This window comes from Pituophis catenifer, unplaced genomic scaffold (genome assembly GCF_029215685.1).
Source record: "Pituophis catenifer annectens isolate HBS135680 unplaced genomic scaffold, rPitCat1.0.hap2 SCAF_5, whole genome shotgun sequence".
Classification (NCBI taxonomy): Eukaryota; Metazoa; Chordata; class Lepidosauria; order Squamata; family Colubridae; genus Pituophis; species Pituophis catenifer.
Window position 1 is genome coordinate 10431205 of NW_027256885.1, and position 7500 is coordinate 10438704.

Below are 7500 nucleotides of genomic sequence, written 5' to 3' on the forward strand. Positions count from 1 at the left end.
TGCTTCTGCTTCTGCTTCTGCTTCTTCTGCTTCTACTGCTGCTGCTGCTGCTGCTTCTTCTGCTTCTCCTTCTGCATCAGCTGCTTCTCCTGCTTTTTTTGATGCTGCTTCTGCTCCTTCTGCTACTTCAACTTCTTCTGCTTCTTCTGCTTCTGCTTCTGCTTCTTCTGCTTTTGCTTCTGCTGCTGCTTCTGCAGCTTCTTCTGCTGCTCTTTCTTCTTCTGTTTCTACTTCTGCTGCTGCTGCTGCAGCTGCTTCTTCTCTGCTGCTTCTGCTGGTTCTGCTTCTACGGCTTTTGCTTCTGCTGCTGCTTCTTCTGCTGCTGCTGCTGCTTCTGCTTCTGCTGGTTGTGCTACAGCATATGCTTCTTCTGCAGCTTCTTCTTCTGCTGCTGCTTCTGCTGCTTCTCCTACTTTTTTTGATGCTGCTTCTGCTGTTTCTGCTACTTCTGCTACTTCTGCTACTTCAACTTCTGCTGCTTCTTCTGCTCCTGCTCCTACTCCTTGTCTTCCTCCTGGTTCTGCTGCTGCTGCTGCTTCTGCTTCTGCTTCTGCTGCTTTTGCTTCTGCTGCTGTTTCTGCAGCTTCTTCTGCTGCTGTTTCTTCTTCTGTTTCTACTTCTGCTGCTGCTGCAGCTGCTTCTTCTCTGCTGCTTCTGCTGGTTCTGCTTCTACGGCTTTTGCTTCTGCTGCTGCTTCTTCTGCTTCTGCTTCTGCTTCTTCTGCTTCTGCTTCTGCTTCTGCTGCTGCTGCTGCTGCTGCTTCTTCTGCTTCTCCTTCTGCATCAGCTGCTTCTCCTGCTTTTTTTGATGGTGCTTCTGCTGCTTCTGCTCCTTCTGCTACTTCAACTTCTTCTGCTTCTTCTGCTTCTGCTTCTGCTGCTTCTGCAGCTACTTCTGTTCCTGCTCCTACTCCTTGTCTTCCTCCTGGTTCTGCTGCTTCTACTTCTTCTACTTCTGCTTCGGCTTCTGCTTCTGCTTCTGCTTCTGCTTCTGCTTCTTCTTCTCCTTCTGCTTCTGCTTCTGCTTCTTCTGCTTCTGCTTCTGCTTCTTCTGCTTCTACTGCTGCTGCTGCTCCATCTTTTTCTGCTGCTGCTGCTGCTTCTTCTTCTTCTGCTGCTGCTTCTGCTTCTGCTGGTTGTGCTACAGCATATGCTTCTTCTGCAGCTTCTTCTTCTGCTGCTGCTTCTGCTGCTTCTCCTACTTTTTTTGATGCTGCTTCTGCTGTTTCTGCTACTTCTGCTGCTGCTGCTACTTCTGCTACTTCAACTTCTGCTGCTTCTTCTGCTCCTGCTCCTACTCCTTGTCTTCCTCCTGGTTCTGCTGCTTCTGCTTCTGCTGCTGCTTCTGCTTCTGCTTCTGCTTCTGCTTCTGCTTCTTCTTCTGCTTCTGCTTCTGCTTCTGCTTCTGCTTCTGCTTCTTCTGCTTCTGCTTCTGCTTCTGCTTCTGCTTCTGCTTCTGCTTCTGCTTCTTCTGCTTCTGCTGCTGCTGCTGCTGCTGCTGCTTCTGCTTCTCCTTCTGCATCAGCTGCTTCTCCTGCTTTTTTTGATGCTGCTTCTGCTCCTTCTGCTACTTCAACTTCTGCTGCTTCTGCTGCTACTTCTGCTCCTGCTCCTACTCCTTGTCTTCCTCCTGGTTCTGCTGCTTCTGCTTCTTCTGCTTCTGCTTCTGCTTCTGCTTCTGCTTCTGCTTCTGCTTCTGCTTCTGCTTCTTCTTCTTCTTCTCCTTCTGCTTCTGCTTCTGCTTCTTCTGCTTCTGCTTCTGCTTCTGCTTCTTCTGCTTCTACTGCTGCTGCTGCTGCTGCTGCTTCTTCTGCTTCTCCTTCTGCATCAGCTGCTTCTCCTGCTTTTTTTGATGCTGCTTCTGCTCCTTCTGCTACTTCAACTTCTTCTGCTTCTTCTGCTTCTGCTTCTGCTTCTTCTGCTTTTGCTTCTGCTGCTGCTTCTGCAGCTTCTTCTGCTGCTCTTTCTTCTTCTGTTTCTACTTCTGCTGCTGCTGCTGCAGCTGCTTCTTCTCTGCTGCTTCTGCTGGTTCTGCTTCTACGGCTTTTGCTTCTGCTGCTGCTTCTTCTGCTGCTGCTGCTGCTTCTGCTTCTGCTGGTTGTGCTACAGCATATGCTTCTTCTGCAGCTTCTTCTTCTGCTGCTGCTTCTGCTGCTTCTCCTACTTTTTTTGATGCTGCTTCTGCTGTTTCTGCTACTTCTGCTACTTCTGCTACTTCAACTTCTGCTGCTTCTTCTGCTCCTGCTCCTACTCCTTGTCTTCCTCCTGGTTCTGCTGCTGCTGCTGCTTCTGCTTCTGCTTCTGCTGCTTTTGCTTCTGCTGCTGTTTCTGCAGCTTCTTCTGCTGCTGTTTCTTCTTCTGTTTCTACTTCTGCTGCTGCTGCAGCTGCTTCTTCTCTGCTGCTTCTGCTGGTTCTGCTTCTACGGCTTTTGCTTCTGCTGCTGCTTCTTCTGCTTCTGCTTCTGCTTCTGCTTCTGCTTCTGCTTCTGCTTCTGCTGCTGCTGCTGCTGCTGCTTCTTCTGCTTCTCATTCTGCATCAGCTGCTTCTCCTGCTTTTTTTGATGGTGCTTCTGCTGCTTCTGCTCCTTCTGCTACTTCAACTTCTGCTTCTGCTTCTGCTTCTTCTGCTTCTGCTTCTGCTTCTGCTTCTGCTCCTGCTCCTACTCCTTGTCTTCCTCCTGGTTCTGCTGCTTCTACTTCTTCTACTTCTGCTTCGGCTTCGGCTTCTGCTTCTGCTTCTTCTTCTCCTTCTGCTTCTGCTTCTGCTTCTTCTGCTTCTGCTTCTGCTTCTGCTTCTTCTGCTTCTACTGCTGCTGCTGCTGCTGCTTCTTCTGCTTTTGCTTCTGCTGCTGCTTCTGCAGCTTCTTCTGCTGCTCTTTCTTCTTCTGTTTCTACTTCTGCTGCTGCTGCTGCAGCTGCTTCTTCTCTGCTGCTTCTGCTGGTTCTGCTTCTACGGCTTTTGCTTCTGCTGCTGCTTCTTCTGCTGCTGCTGCTGCTTCTGCTTCTGCTGGTTGTGCTACAGCATATGCTTCTTCTGCAGCTTCTTCTTCTGCTGCTGCTTCTGCTGCTTCTCCTACTTTTTTTGATGCTGCTTCTGCTGTTTCTGCTACTTCTGCTACTTCTGCTACTTCAACTTCTGCTGCTTCTTCTGCTCCTGCTCCTACTCCTTGTCTTCCTCCTGGTTCTGCTGCTGCTGCTGCTTCTGCTTCTGCTTCTGCTGCTTTTGCTTCTGCTGCTGTTTCTGCAGCTTCTTCTGCTGCTGTTTCTTCTTCTGTTTCTACTTCTGCTGCTGCTGCAGCTGCTTCTTCTCTGCTGCTTCTGCTGGTTCTGCTTCTACGGCTTTTGCTTCTGCTGCTGCTTCTTCTGCTTCTGCTTCTGCTTCTTCTGCTTCTGCTTCTGCTTCTGCTGCTGCTGCTGCTGCTGCTTCTTCTGCTTCTCCTTCTGCATCAGCTGCTTCTCCTGCTTTTTTTGATGGTGCTTCTGCTGCTTCTGCTCCTTCTGCTACTTCAACTTCTTCTGCTTCTTCTGCTTCTGCTTCTGCTGCTTCTGCAGCTACTTCTGTTCCTGCTCCTACTCCTTGTCTTCCTCCTGGTTCTGCTGCTTCTACTTCTTCTACTTCTGCTTCGGCTTCTGCTTCTGCTTCTGCTTCTGCTTCTGCTTCTTCTTCTCCTTCTGCTTCTGCTTCTGCTTCTTCTGCTTCTGCTTCTGCTTCTTCTGCTTCTACTGCTGCTGCTGCTCCATCTTTTTCTGCTGCTGCTGCTGCTTCTTCTTCTTCTGCTGCTGCTTCTGCTTCTGCTGGTTGTGCTACAGCATATGCTTCTTCTGCAGCTTCTTCTTCTGCTGCTGCTTCTGCTGCTTCTCCTACTTTTTTTGATGCTGCTTCTGCTGTTTCTGCTACTTCTGCTGCTGCTGCTACTTCTGCTACTTCAACTTCTGCTGCTTCTTCTGCTCCTGCTCCTACTCCTTGTCTTCCTCCTGGTTCTGCTGCTTCTGCTTCTGCTGCTGCTTCTGCTTCTGCTTCTGCTTCTGCTTCTGCTTCTTCTTCTGCTTCTGCTTCTGCTTCTGCTTCTGCTTCTTCTGCTTCTGCTTCTGCTTCTGCTTCTGCTTCTGCTTCTGCTTCTGCTTCTTCTGCTTCTGCTGCTGCTGCTGCTGCTGCTTCTTCTGCTTCTCCTTCTGCATCAGCTGCTTCTCCTGCTTTTTTTGATGCTGCTTCTGCTCCTTCTGCTACTTCAACTTCTGCTGCTTCTGCTGCTACTTCTGCTCCTGCTCCTACTCCTTGTCTTCCTCCTGGTTCTGCTGCTTCTGCTTCTTCTACTTCTGCTTCTGCTTCTGCTTCTGCTTCTGCTTCTGCTTCTGCTTCTGCTTCTGCTTCTTCTTCTTCTTCTCCTTCTGCTTCTGCTTCTGCTTCTTCTGCTTCTGCTTCTGCTTCTGCTTCTTCTGCTTCTACTGCTGCTGCTGCTGCTGCTGCTTCTTCTGCTTCTCCTTCTGCATCAGCTGCTTCTCCTGCTTTTTTTGATGCTGCTTCTGCTCCTTCTGCTACTTCAACTTCTTCTGCTTCTTCTGCTTCTGCTTCTGCTTCTTCTGCTTTTGCTTCTGCTGCTGCTTCTGCAGCTTCTTCTGCTGCTCTTTCTTCTTCTGTTTCTACTTCTGCTGCTGCTGCTGCAGCTGCTTCTTCTCTGCTGCTTCTGCTGGTTCTGCTTCTACGGCTTTTGCTTCTGCTGCTGCTTCTTCTGCTGCTGCTGCTGCTTCTGCTTCTGCTGGTTGTGCTACAGCATATGCTTCTTCTGCAGCTTCTTCTTCTGCTGCTGCTTCTGCTGCTTCTCCTACTTTTTTTGATGCTGCTTCTGCTGTTTCTGCTACTTCTGCTACTTCTGCTACTTCAACTTCTGCTGCTTCTTCTGCTCCTGCTCCTACTCCTTGTCTTCCTCCTGGTTCTGCTGCTGCTGCTGCTTCTGCTTCTGCTTCTGCTGCTTTTGCTTCTGCTGCTGTTTCTGCAGCTTCTTCTGCTGCTGTTTCTTCTTCTGTTTCTACTTCTGCTGCTGCTGCAGCTGCTTCTTCTCTGCTGCTTCTGCTGGTTCTGCTTCTACGGCTTTTGCTTCTGCTGCTGCTTCTTCTGCTTCTGCTTCTGCTTCTTCTGCTTCTGCTTCTGCTTCTGCTTCTGCTGCTGCTGCTGCTGCTGCTTCTTCTGCTTCTCCTTCTGCATCAGCTGCTTCTCCTGCTTTTTTTGATGGTGCTTCTGCTGCTTCTGCTCCTTCTGCTACTTCAACTTCTTCTGCTTCTTCTGCTTCTGCTTCTGCTGCTTCTGCAGCTACTTCTGTTCCTGCTCCTACTCCTTGTCTTCCTCCTGGTTCTGCTGCTTCTACTTCTTCTACTTCTGCTTCGGCTTCTGCTTCTGCTTCTGCTTCTGCTTCTGCTTCTTCTTCTCCTTCTGCTTCTGCTTCTGCTTCTGCTTCTTCTGCTTCTGCTTCTGCTTCTTCTGCTTCTACTGCTGCTGCTGCTGCTGCTTCTTCTGCTTCTCCTTCTGCATCAGCTGCTTCTCCTGCTTTTTTTGATGCTGCTTCTGCTCCTTCTGCTACTTCAACTTCTTCTGCTTCTTCTGCTTCTGCTTCTGCTTCTTCTGCTTTTGCTTCTGCTGCTGCTTCTGCAGCTTCTTCTGCTGCTCTTTCTTCTTCTGTTTCTACTTCTGCTGCTGCTGCTGCAGCTGCTTCTTCTCTGCTGCTTCTGCTGGTTCTGCTTCTACGGCTTTTGCTTCTGCTGCTGCTTCTTCTGCTGCTGCTGCTGCTTCTGCTTCTGCTGGTTGTGCTACAGCATATGCTTCTTCTGCAGCTTCTTCTTCTGCTGCTGCTTCTGCTGCTTCTCCTACTTTTTTTGATGCTGCTTCTGCTGTTTCTGCTACTTCTGCTACTTCTGCTACTTCTGCTACTTCAACTTCTGCTGCTTCTTCTGCTCCTGCTCCTACTCCTTGTCTTCCTCCTGGTTCTGCTGCTGCTGCTGCTTCTGCTTCTGCTTCTGCTGCTTTTGCTTCTGCTGCTGTTTCTGCAGCTTCTTCTGCTGCTGTTTCTTCTTCTGTTTCTACTTCTGCTGCTGCTGCAGCTGCTTCTTCTCTGCTGCTTCTGCTGGTTCTGCTTCTACGGCTTTTGCTTCTGCTGCTGCTTCTTCTGCTTCTGCTTCTGCTTCTGCTTCTGCTTCTGCTTCTGCTGCTGCTGCTGCTGCTGCTTCTTCTGCTTCTCCTTCTGCATCAGCTGCTTCTCCTGCTTTTTTTGATGGTGCTTCTGCTGCTTCTGCTCCTTCTGCTACTTCAACTTCTGCTTCTGCTTCTGCTTCTTCTGCTTCTGCTTCTGCTTCTGCTTCTGCTCCTGCTCCTACTCCTTGTCTTCCTCCTGGTTCTGCTGCTTCTACTTCTTCTACTTCTGCTTCGGCTTCGGCTTCTGCTTCTGCTTCTTCTTCTCCTTCTGCTTCTGCTTCTGCTTCTTCTGCTTCTGCTTCTGCTTCTGCTTCTGCTTCTTCTGCTTCTACTGCTGCTGCTGCTGCTGCTTCTTCTGCTTCTCCTTCTGCATCAGCTGCTTCTCCTGCTTTTTTTGATGCTGCTTCTGCTCCTTCTGCTACTTCAACTTCTTCTGCTTCTTCTGCTTCTGCTTCTGCTTCTTCTGCTTTTGCTTCTGCTGCTGCTTCTGCAGCTTCTTCTGCTGCTCTTTCTTCTTCTGTTTCTACTTCTGCTGCTGCTGCTGCAGCTGCTTCTTCTCTGCTGCTTCTGCTGGTTCTGCTTCTACGGCTTTTGCTTCTGCTGCTGCTTCTTCTGCTGCTGCTGCTGCTTCTGCTTCTGCTGGTTGTGCTACAGCATATGCTTCTTCTGCAGCTTCTTCTTCTGCTGCTGCTTCTGCTGCTTCTCCTACTTTTTTTGATGCTGCTTCTGCTGTTTCTGCTACTTCTGCTACTTCTGCTACTTCTGCTACTTCAACTTCTGCTGCTTCTTCTGCTCCTGCTCCTACTCCTTGTCTTCCTCCTGGTTCTGCTGCTGCTGCTGCTTCTGCTTCTGCTTCTGCTGCTTTTGCTTCTGCTGCTGTTTCTGCAGCTTCTTCTGCTGCTGTTTCTTCTTCTGTTTCTACTTCTGCTGCTGCTGCAGCTGCTTCTTCTCTGCTGCTTCTGCTGGTTCTGCTTCTACGGCTTTTGCTTCTGCTGCTGCTTCTTCTGCTTCTGCTTCTGCTTCTTCTGCTTCTGCTTCTGCTTCTGCTTCTGCTGCTGCTGCTTCTTCTGCTTCTCCTTCTGCATCAGCTGCTTCTCCTGCTTTTTTTGATGGTGCTTCTGCTGCTTCTGCTCCTTCTGCTACTTCAACTTCTGCTTCTTCTGCTGCTACTCCTGCTCCTGCTCCTACTCCTTGTCTTCCTCCTGATTCTGCTGCTTCTGCTTCTTCTACTTCTGCTTCTGTTTCTGCTTCTGCTTCTTCTTCTCCTTCTGCTTCTGCTTCTGCTTCTGCTGCTGCTGCTGCTGCTTCTTCTGCTTC

The 7500-nt window shown here is 49.7% G+C and overlaps 1 pseudogene; it reads right to left on the minus strand.

Annotated features, from left to right (window-relative positions):
- Positions 1-7500, minus strand: part of LOC139317569 (golgin subfamily A member 6-like protein 24) — a 13634-nt pseudogene that overhangs the window by 4351 nt on the left and 1783 nt on the right.